Here is an 11,511-nt window from a genome sequence, read left to right on the forward strand (position 1 = left end):
CCCCATTCTGTTTGTCTCCCAGTACCATGTAATTCGGATTTTTAATGGTATATTGCAGTCCTCATTTAAGGTGTGAATGATATTTAAAAGGGAAAATATTCTCAACAGAATACCAATTTGGTAGGTAGCTGTTTTCTCTATTGTTTCACCATTTCTCCAATCAGTCCCCAAATTTTAACCAAAACGATTCTACCCATCTTCCTTCCTCTCTGCCATAAATTTCTTACCACCAATTAAAAGACCAATAATAGACAAAAACTACACACACACTAGGGTGTAAAAATTCTTTTAACACTATTGAGAAGAAAGCCATGGGTGGTGGAAATTCTCTTTGAGGATCGACAGTATCTTTGCTTTCTTACACCCCATTTCTGCAGGTTTGTTCCTCATGGAATGCTTTTTTCCTTTCTTTTCCCTTCCACTGGGATAGATATGCAAACTATACCACTTGAAGAATGTAAAGCTCTTGTGATGCTACAGGGCAAAGAAATAATGCTGGCTCTTCAAAGGACATCTTCTCAAACCAGGTACATAACTCCTTCCCTCCAAATGTGAAACTCACAGTCAAAGGTGAAATGCGTGGACACTGAAGAGGGCTACTTCTTGTCATGTTTTTGTCATCTTCTCTGAGTGGTAGGAATGCCATGTTAGCCTCTCTTCATAAAAGAATATGACAACCTGTAGGCACTTGACATTGGCTTTCTTAGCAGGGACCAGGTCAGGCACATTAGAGTTTTTCCATTGCATGAGGAAAGATAGTTCTCCATTTGAGTCAGTAGCTCCAATAATCTGCCCTGGCTCCAAACCCCAGACAAAGTCTCGTGGATTTTTTCTGACTCTTCTTTCTTCTGTGGTTTGCTTTATTCTCCCTTATCTTCAGAATCAAAATCAGCTTTGCTTTTTCCTCCCTGTGATTTATCATTCCATGAGCTGTTTTCTCTGACTATAGAAAATCAGCAATGAGGTCAGGACAGTCCAGGTTCTCTTCTGGTTCCCATGTGCTGTCCTCATCTGAGAAATGCTTCCACTTTTGAAGATATTCCACTTTGTCCTGGACAAGTTGCCCTTTAAGAACATTTTCCACCAAATATTCTTCTTCCTCTTCTTCTAGTACCTTCTTCATTTTCTTCCTCTTTTGTTTTTCCCTATATTATCCTCCAGACTGTCGGTGTAAATGGTGACACTACTTGAAGCAGCTTCCAAGAGTCGTAGAGGAAAAGTGCTGTGTACTTGCTCTTTGTGTCAGACAGCCTGTGGGAATTGCATTCACAATAGCCACCAGACATAAACATTATATATCTATACTATTTTTTGGACATTTACCCTTATGAATTACACCAAGTGTAGCCTAGTAATAAAATCTGTATTTATGTTTCACTATATGACTTTTTGACATATATACTCCATTTGAAATGGTTATTGACATCTACTTAAGTAACAGATCTCTCACTTATTATAGGTAACCTTCTTGTAGCTTTTAAGAGTTTTGTGAGCCTGGCATTTTAATAGTTTCCTCAAGTTTATGAGCTTCCCTTCTCTCTCCAGATGGAGTGCTATTCATAGAAAATATCTACACTGCATATATGCAGTATAATATGTTAAAAATTTAGCCTGGAATTTCTGATTTGTATATATTTATAATTAGGTGAGTGTAAGTACCTAGAGGCCAGAAAATTAAAAACATGATGGAGAAAGGAGTGATATGTGCTTTTAAGTGATTGGGATAAGAAGGTAATAAAAGACATGTAATTTGAAAGTAGAAGAAGGAATGGGAATGAGGAAGTAGAAGAGGCAGAAACAAAAAGTATGTATATGAACTCAATGGCTGGCTCTTTGACCTCCCCCTTCCTCCGAGGGAGGAAGAGCCTTGCTAGGCCACAGAGGAGGACATTGTAGCCAGTCCTGAAGATGCCTGATAAACTACGGTCAGATGGAAGGGCAGGAGGACCTCCCTTATCAGAAGCCTTGGAAAGGGGCAGGGAGGAGATGAGGAAGGGAGGGTGAGATTGGGAGAAAATGAGGGAGCAGGGTACACCTTGGATACAACATTAGTTAACTGTAACTAATATTAAAAAAAAAATTTAATTAAAAAAGAAAAGAGAAAAGAAGAAAAACACAAAAATTATGTATATAAGAAATTGCAAAAAAAAATTCTCTTACTTTGTAAAGTAAATGAAAACATGACCAAAAAAACTTTTAAATGAATTTATTCAGTTTTTTATTTTCTTTCAGAAAATTTTTTTTGAAAGATTACTTGTCTTCTCAGACACAACTGCCAAACTGCAAAGGTTTGCTGGGCTAATTGAACTGATAATATCAAAGAAGTGATAATAGTGAGTAGCTAATCTCCTTCATATAATGCCATATTATGCCATCTTCAACCCAAGCATCAGAACATGGTAAACTCCTACATTAAGTCAACAGTAATCATTTGTTAAACTTGTTTTTGAGCAAGTGTTTATTGCAAGTCATTTAGACAACAAAAGAGAAATTACACTAAAATATAATTATTTATTAATCAAATGATATTGTTTATAAATAATATTAAATGTTGATTACAGAAGTATGATGCTTATTGTCATTTGCAGATGGTTTCCAGATTATCAATCCAGAAATTTGGTATTTATCAGATTTGTTAAGAAAAAAAAAAACGCATTTTATTAATACTTGCTTATTATAACAATTAAACAATTTCAAAATATCTCTTTACTATTGAATTCATAACTTTTAAATATATACTATAAATTTCAAAAACATATATATCTTTTGAATAATGACTCTTTCCTTTCATAAAAACACACCTTAATATATAAATTAACATATTAAGGTACAATGTTAGAAAATCCAGAGACTGGAGAACTAATTTGCCAGTTTTCAAGGTTTTTTGCTTTTATTGTGGGAAATATTATTTGTACAGGGATAGGGTCAGTTTGACTATTAAGTACTACAGCCTGGGGAGAGTCAGTTTACATAACTAACCCTGTCTGTTTACAACATCAACAGCCTTCTACTGCTCACTCAGCAACAAGCTAAGAGCCCACACATGAGATTTACCATGATTAAAAGGAAGCTTTATTCCCTACACAGCCTCTTCTGGTCACCTACCTTTGGAGCAGATGTTTTTTGGGTTGTGATCTTCTGATACTTCTGACCTTTGGCCGAAGGCCCTGCTTTCTGACTGCACCCTTATTGGCAGGGGCCTCTTGGACTGCAGCCTTCTTTCCTGGTCCTGTTGCTTTCTTGGCTAGAACTTTTGATTTGGTAGCAGCTAATGCTGCAGTCGCCCTCACAATGGCAGCCTTAGCAACAGGTGGTTTTGGGGAAGAAGCTTTCAGAATAGTTGTTCTTTCAAGTTTCTTGATTCAGTCTTGATATTGTGGTTCTCATTTTCTTTGCTTTTATGACTTTGAAATGATCAAAATCTGTCATGTTGTCTTTCCTTTCTGGCATCAAACTTCTTGACCCATCTTGTGGCTGCCCATCTCATATTGATCTCTGCCTTTCCCCAATCATTTCGTACATACTTCTGGCTGGCACTGTGTGGAAAGTTGAGGATGAAGTCAGTGAGTTGGATGCGTTTGAAAGGCATAGCCTCTCTCCTCAATAGAGTACATGGTCCATCCACTAAAACCCTGTTCTGATCAATAACAACTATTATTTAGATCAGTTTTCCAACATGAGGCCCAAAGGATCCATGAATGCATATAATTTTATGAAACTGAACTGCAAAAATATGGATAAGCATAGACACAAGAGCATAAACAATAACAGAGTGAAATCTATCTAATTTACCTTGTATGAACTTTGTCATTTTTGTTTTATTCAAAAAGTCATTTAGTATTCATTATTTTGTGGAGAATCTAAGGATAGTATGTGCTATTTATATTTTGACAATATTTTGACAACAACAAATGAGGAAAAATCCTGTTTAATCAACAAATAGGATGTAACTTACTTTTGAAGGACACATGGCATGTAGAGAGTTTATTGAAGTGAAGTCTTATTATTTGAAGATTGGTAGAGGGTAGAAGTTGTATAATATTATAGTACAATCAAAGAAAATTGAAGCATTCTTGGATTATTTGATTCATCTTTAAAATTACTCTAAAAGAGATAACATTTTGGTTACTTTAAAAAATTTATTCATTTTTTATTTATTACAGTTTATTCACATTGTAAGCTAGCTGTGGTCCCCTCCAGGATCCTCTCCCAACCCCACATTCCCTCATCTCCTCCCAAGTACCTACCCAAGTCCACTGATAAGGGAGGTCTTCCTCCCATTCCCTCTGACCCTAGCCTATTAGTTCTCATCATAACTGGCTGCACTGTCTTCCTCTGTGACCTGGTATGGCTGCTCCCCCTTCAGGGGCAGGTGATCAAAGATCCAGCCACTAGTTCATGTCAGAGACAATTCCTGTTCCACTTATTAGGAAACCCACTTGGAGACTGAGTTGTCATGGGCTACATTTGTGCAGGGGTTCTAGGTTATCTCTATGCATATGCCTTGGTTGGAGTATCAGTCCAACTGATACAAAGCACATACCTAAACATAGTAAATACAATATACAGCAAGCCTATAGCCAACATCAAACAAAAAGGAGGGAAACTTAAATCAACCACACTGAAAATAGGGACAAGGCAGAGCTTCCCACTCTCTCCGTATCTCTTCAACATAGTACTTGAAGTTCTAGCTACAGCAATAAGACTACTAAAGGATATCAAGGGGATACAAATCAGAAAGGAAGAAGTCAAAGTATCACTGTTTGCAGATGATATGAAAGTATGCATGAGTGACACCAAAAATTCATCAAGAGTATTCCTTCAGCTGATGCATACCTTCAGCAAAGTGGTTGGATACAAAATTAACTAAAAAAAAATCAGTAGCCCTCCTGTATATGAAAGACAATAGGGCTAAGAAAGAAATTAGGGAAACAACACCCTTCACAATAGCCACTAATAACATAAAGTATGTTGGTGTGACTCTGATCAAACAAGCTAAAGACCTTTTTGAAAAAGACTTCGAGTCTCTGAAGAAAGAAATTGAAGAAGTTATCAAAAATGGAAAGATCTTCTATGTTCATGGACTGTAGGTTTAACATAGTGAAAATGATCATCTTACCAATAGCAATCTACTAATTCAGTGCAGTTCCCATCAAAGTACCAAAACAATTCTTTACACATCTTGAAAAAACAATTCTCAATTTTATATTGAAAAACAAACAAACAAACAACCCAGAATTTCTAAAAAAAAATTCTGAATGACAACAAATCATCTGGAGCTATACCCATCCCTGATCTCAAGCTGTACTACAGAGCAATAGTAATAAAAGCTGCATGGTATTGGCATAGAAACATAGTGGTGGATCAATGGAATCAAATAGAAGATCCAGAAATAAACCCACACATCTATGGATACTTGATGTTTGACAAAGGAACCAAACCCAAAAATGGAAAAAAGACAACATCTTCAACAAATAGTGCTGATCTAATTGGATGTCTACATGTAGAAAAATGCAAATAGATCCATATTTATCACCCTGCACAAAACTAAAGTCCAAGTGGATCAAAGACCTCAACATAAAACCAGACGCACTAAACTCTTTAGAAGAAAATGTGGGGAAGAGCCTTGAACTCATAGGCACAGAAGACAACTTCCTGAACAGAAAACCAGCACCACCGGCTCTAAGATCAACAATCTGTAAATGAGACCACATGAAACTGAAAAGTTTCTGTAAAGCAAGGAACACTGTCATCAGAACAAAACAACAGCCTACAGATTGGGAAAAGGTCTTCACCAACCATATGTCTGACAGAGTTCTAATATCCTGAGTATATAAATAACTCAAGAAGTTAAGAAGCAACAAATTAAGTAATCCACTTTAAAACATGGGGTACAGAGCTAAACAGAGAATTCTCTGTAAAGGAATATAGAATGGCAGAGAATCACTTAAAAAATGTTCAACATCTTTAGTCATCAGGGAAATGCAAATGAAAACGACTATGAGATTTCACCTTACACCCATCAGAATGGCTAAGATCAAAAGCAGATAATTATTTGATCAATATTATAAATTAGCAAACAAAGAGCTAATGCTAAGCTGTAAATAAAGTTCGTAAAATTCTTGAAATGATCATTATTACACAATACCATGAGATAGAATGTTATCTATTGTGAAATATATATATTTGCTATCAATTTTTCTCACAAGAACTGATCTTAGTGACTATTAATATGCGTTGGATTGGTATTACTAATGGTATCAAATATTAATACCATCTAATAATTTTATAATGGTAGACTTCTAAGAAACTGATACAAAAATCAAATCAGTGTGGGTTTCACTTCTTGGACAAAGAGCATATACATTTTTATATATAATATAATATGTATACTACATATAATACTAATTTAGTCATCTCTGGTTTGGTTGTAATAAGTTAAAAATATTGTTAGTTTACTCTGTCATATTTGAAGTATACTTCCTCTATTCATTTGAACAATCTGGACTTAATGTCTTGGTAATAGTGAAAAAACCTTAGCTAAAATCTTCCAATTAGAAATAAAAGGTATTATAACATCTTCATTGTTCTGTCTCAGAACATTTGTTTGGGGCTATTTCAGTTGTCATACCAGGAGAATAACAAACTCCCATAGGCCTTTTTGATAATGTATAAATTATGTTGTGTTTGGACTCAACTGAAAAGAGATTTTAGTTGAAAAATATAATTCATTAAATTGGCCTGTGAGCATGCCTGTGGGATATTTTGTTGATTAATATTTTATGTGCTTAGGAAGGACAAGTCCCCTGTGAAATATTCTTCTCTGGAAACAGTGGTCCTGAGTTATCTAAAAAAAAAAAAATCTATTCAAGCCATGAAAAAGCAATCTAGTAAGCATTTTTCTTTCATGGGTCCTTCCTCTACTCCTTGAGTTCCTTCCCTAAATTCTTTCATTGATGGAATTGGGGCATGTATTCCAATTATGTCTTCTCCATGTTGCATTTGGTTAATGTTTCATAACATCAATAGAGGTGCAAAATAGTGCAAAATTTGGTTTCAGAAAGTGATATCTTGCTGGGAACATCTTGACAAAGTTGTTGTGGGAAGAATGTCAAACATTTTGACATTTTGAATTTTGGACTGAAAAAAAGAGTTGAATGCTAAAGCAAAAAGTATAAAGTCTATTCTGGTAAGAACCTGGGATGAAGTAGTTCTAAAAACCATGTAAATTGTGTTGGCCCAGTACAACAAGTTTCAAAGTTAAACAATATTATAAAAAGGGCAGGAAGTCATTTATTTGTTATTTTGGTAAAGATCTAACTTTCTTATGAGCAAGTCTTAAAAGTATGTTTGAGGCCAAAAAACATTTGAGGCTAAAAAAAATTGAGGAAAAAAAACTGAGGCTAAATTTAAAAGTAATGTATTAATATCTTTGGCAGAAGAAATTTGAAGACAAAGTAACATCGAATCAATGGTATGGCTTTTCATTAATAATTCCTATTCAAGCCAACAATGAAAAAGAGCAAATGGAAACAATAATAAAGTATGCATATATTAGAATGTAAAATGGTATAAAGATACTTCATTTTCCAGCTAAAACAATTGTTATAATAAAGGCTATAGATTCCAACATGGAAAAGAAAGACTAAGGTGATTCCTGCTCTTGGAAAGCAACTGAATAAATAGGCTACTGAGATTATGATTCAAGGGAAGTAGAGTCTCTTGTGCTGGGAGCTTAAGCACTGTCAACACTTAGTACTGGCTTCAGAGGCAGGAAGAATGAAAGAGTAAAGCCATCATATATTCTTCCTCTACAGATTTAGAGAATTACTGTGTCCCAGCAGTTTGTAGCAGAGGGATGCTTTTATGAAGGCCCTAAAATGACAAGAGACCTTCTGAGACAAATATATGAAGCTATGTATATGAAGTCTGGGCTACTGTATTGGAGGCTTTAAGATGTTGGTTATGCTAGAGGCTTGAAACATCTACAAAGGAAAGGTATATACAGTGAGTGGCTCTATCCCATATGAGAGATGTTTATTGCAGTCAGCAAACTGATGAAACAGAACCAGTTAAGCCCCTTAAATTAAAGTTTGAGATAATGTACAAGAAGCTATTGGATGTGAATTTTAACACAGGATGTGATATTCTTGGCCTAGCTTTTTTCTAGTATTTTCTCTACCATGCTCTCATTCCTCCCTGTTGGTTTGAGAATGGATATTTAGAACCATTACATGCTGGAAGTGCATTCTTTGTCTTTTCATTTCACTGGAGGCATCAGTAAAGAGGTTTTGTTTTGTCTCAGAAAAGGCTTTGGACTTTTAAACAACTTTGATGCCGAGCAAGACTATGGAGATTTTCAAAATTGTACTTAATACGTTTTTATTACTACAGAGACCAGGAAATGAAGTGTGGTGATTTGAATGAGAAAGGTCCCACATTCTTAGACATCTGAGCACTGGATCCCAGTTGATGGCACTGTTTGGGAAGCCTTAGGAATTGTGATGTTATTAGAGGAAGTATATCACTGTGGGCAGGCTTTAAAGTGTATATGGTATTTCCCTACTTCCTATTTGTTCTCACTAATTTATGGTTATTATTGTTTATGTGATCTCAGCTTCCTGCCCTTATGGCATGCCTACCACTTACTATCATGCCTTTATCCCTCCGTGATGGACTCTTATCTCTCTAGAATCATAAGCCAAAAAAAGAAAATACCCCCCCCCACTGCTTTAAATTATCTTTGGTCAGTGTTTCATCACAGCACCAGAAAAGTAACCAATACAGAAGTCAAACTATAAGTACATGATTATGTTTGTAAATAGTTTTTTTTTAAATTTTTATATTTAGTATACTTTGAACATATAGTCCAGGATATATATTGATTGTAATTTTATGACTGTGGTAAATTGTTTGCCTCAAATTTGGTAAGATTTTATTGGGATTTAGCATCGTTTCTCCTGACAACTAACTTGTCATAATTTTTAAAGACTAAATCCCTCACATGGTAAAAATGACTTCATTACCCCCCTAAATGAACGTTTTCAGTTAGAACCTAGTGAGGACCCCTGAAACAAAATTATGTTGATATTCCAAAATTCATAAGCCTGAAATATGTTATATTAAAAAAATCTTGCTGGGCAATGTTCGTCTACACCTTTAATCACAGCACTCAGGAGGCAGAGGCAGAGGGATCTCTGAGTTCAAGGCCAGCCTGGTATACAGTGTGAGCTCCAGGACAGCAGGAGCTACACCGAGATCTTATCTCAAAAAAAAAAAAAAAGTCATTTGCATTGCAGCACTCTGTTTTTGTTACATTGTATTTACTGTGTCTCTGTGTGCATGTGTGTTTACATACAATTGTATACCTGGTGGTCAGAAGACAACCTTTGCAACTGATTCACTCCTTTCTTCATGTGGGTTCTGGAAATCCAACTCAGGAGCTAAGGCTTGGCTGCAAATACCATCTCTCTAGTTCTTTGTTGTTGTTATATATCCTCTAATCATGACATAAAAGGCCCTAGAAACTTTGCCTTTATTATTTATGAAATTAATTCTATTGTGGGAATCCCAGGGAGATAGTGTTAAGTCCTTTGTAAGGTAACCATTTTGCAATTAGTTTTTTATTACAATTTATTCACTTTGAATCTCAGCTAGAGCTCCCTCCCAATTCTGCTCTCCCTCCTTCTTCTCTTCCCAAGCCCTTCCCCTAGTCCACTGATAGGGAAGGACCTTTTCCCCTTCCATATGACCCTAGCCTATGCTCACTTTGATGTAATGTTATATAGTAGCAGACAATTACCAAAACAATCTTTTACATTTGAGAATTACAGGAAGATATTTTATTTTCAGAGAAACTCTTTCATATAGAACTATTTAGCCCCTTATTTGGTTTGAAAATATTCTGTGTTTGGTACAATGCATGAGCACAATTAACAATAAATTATGCATGTGAAAATAATATGACATTTAAAATATGAATTGTAATTAATTCAACTTTTAGCAATGGCTATACCATCTGATGCTTCTAACCTTTACTATTCTGAAAAGTGCTCACTCAGTAGAGTGTTGAAGAGGTAAGATAATTTGATATAAATAACCTCATCTCTTTTTTTCTTTTATTTCAGAAAGAATCTCTCTATGTATTCCTGGATGACTTGAAACTTGTTATACAGAGCAGGTTGGCCTCAGACTTGTATTAATTGATACTCTGCTTCTACTTCAAGAATGTTGTGATTAGAGTTATGTATCATTGTACCTGGAACTAAATATTCTCATATTTGTAATAAGATGTTTCAACTAATGTGTCATATTTTCTTTAAAATATTCTGGTAATGAAATGAGTTGCACATAATTGTGTTTAACTCAATGGCACTTTCACAATGATCCTCATTTTTCCTACAAACATTTTGAATAATAATCACATATGCTTAGGGTAATGGGTAATGAAATTTTCACACACATAGTGCTTTAAGCAGCAAAAATGATTATTTTAATTGTGACAATATAATTCATTGCATTATTTAATTTTTGTTCTATAATAGGCTATAGTCAAAGGGCTTCTAGAGCTAAATGAAATAAGAAAAAAAAGAATATCTCATGAAGTTAGGTATTTGAAAAGAAAAAAAATAGATAATTCAGCATTTTATATTCCTCCAGTGTGAAACATATCTTCATTTAAAATGCACTTGTTTTAGATAGGTGACAGCAAAATTAGGACACACTGAAGTTATTTAAGATACATTAAAATGAATGAAGTTTATTGCTTTTAAGGAATTATGTACTAACTTCAGATTGACATGAAATTAGGCTTTGAATAAAAAAATCAAAGTCATTTGGTTTGGCTTTCAGTCCATTTTCCAACTCTTACATGCATTTTCAACTTACCTAGAAGGTATGAAAATATGTACATATGACTCTACTCCACTCTACATTTAGAACTCTAACTAGTATACCTATCTATTTGTTAATGTTTACATGATTTTTTTTGTTTCATTCATACAAATATATAATTGAATTCCTAAGACTAAAAAGTCTTAGGAAAACAATGATTCCTGACAAAATGTACAGAAGAAAATGAGAATGGAATTGGGATTAGAATCTTGATATGTGTAAGCACACATATTTTTCAACCTAAGTTCTCCTTTGTTTCTTTTTACTTATATTTACTTATGAGTTTGTGCATGTTCACACATTTGCACACATGTATGTATCTATGTACATTCATGTGCATACACTTAAAACTGCCATGATGGAATGGAATCACAGATGGAATCTCAGAGTTTATTTGCATTTTCCAAATGACTAAGGAAGTTGAGCATTTCTCATTTTTATTTTTTTTAATTTTTTATAATTTATTTATTTTATATCCCAATTGTAGCCCTTTCCCTTATCTCCTCCCATTCCCACACACTCTCTCTCTCATCCTTCCTATCTTCTTTCCCTAGTCCATTGAAAGGGGGAATTCTCCTATGAGCATTTCTTTAAGTGCTTCTCTGGCATTTGAGATTC

General features: G+C 34.7%; 2 pseudogenes; both read right to left on the bottom strand.

Annotated features, from left to right (window-relative positions):
* Positions 1–606: 606 nt before the first annotated feature.
* On the bottom strand, positions 607–2,431 carry LOC129680520 (chromobox protein homolog 1-like; annotated as a pseudogene).
* Positions 2,432–3,072: 641 nt separating this feature from the next.
* Positions 3,073–3,811, bottom strand: LOC129680521 (60S ribosomal protein L14-like; annotated as a pseudogene).
* Between the last annotated feature and the right edge of the window lie 7,700 nt (positions 3,812–11,511).

Source organism: Psammomys obesus, unplaced genomic scaffold (assembly GCF_907164565.1).
Source record: "Psammomys obesus unplaced genomic scaffold, mPsaObe1.curated_primary_1811, whole genome shotgun sequence".
In the NCBI taxonomy this organism is placed as follows: Eukaryota; Metazoa; Chordata; class Mammalia; order Rodentia; family Muridae; genus Psammomys; species Psammomys obesus.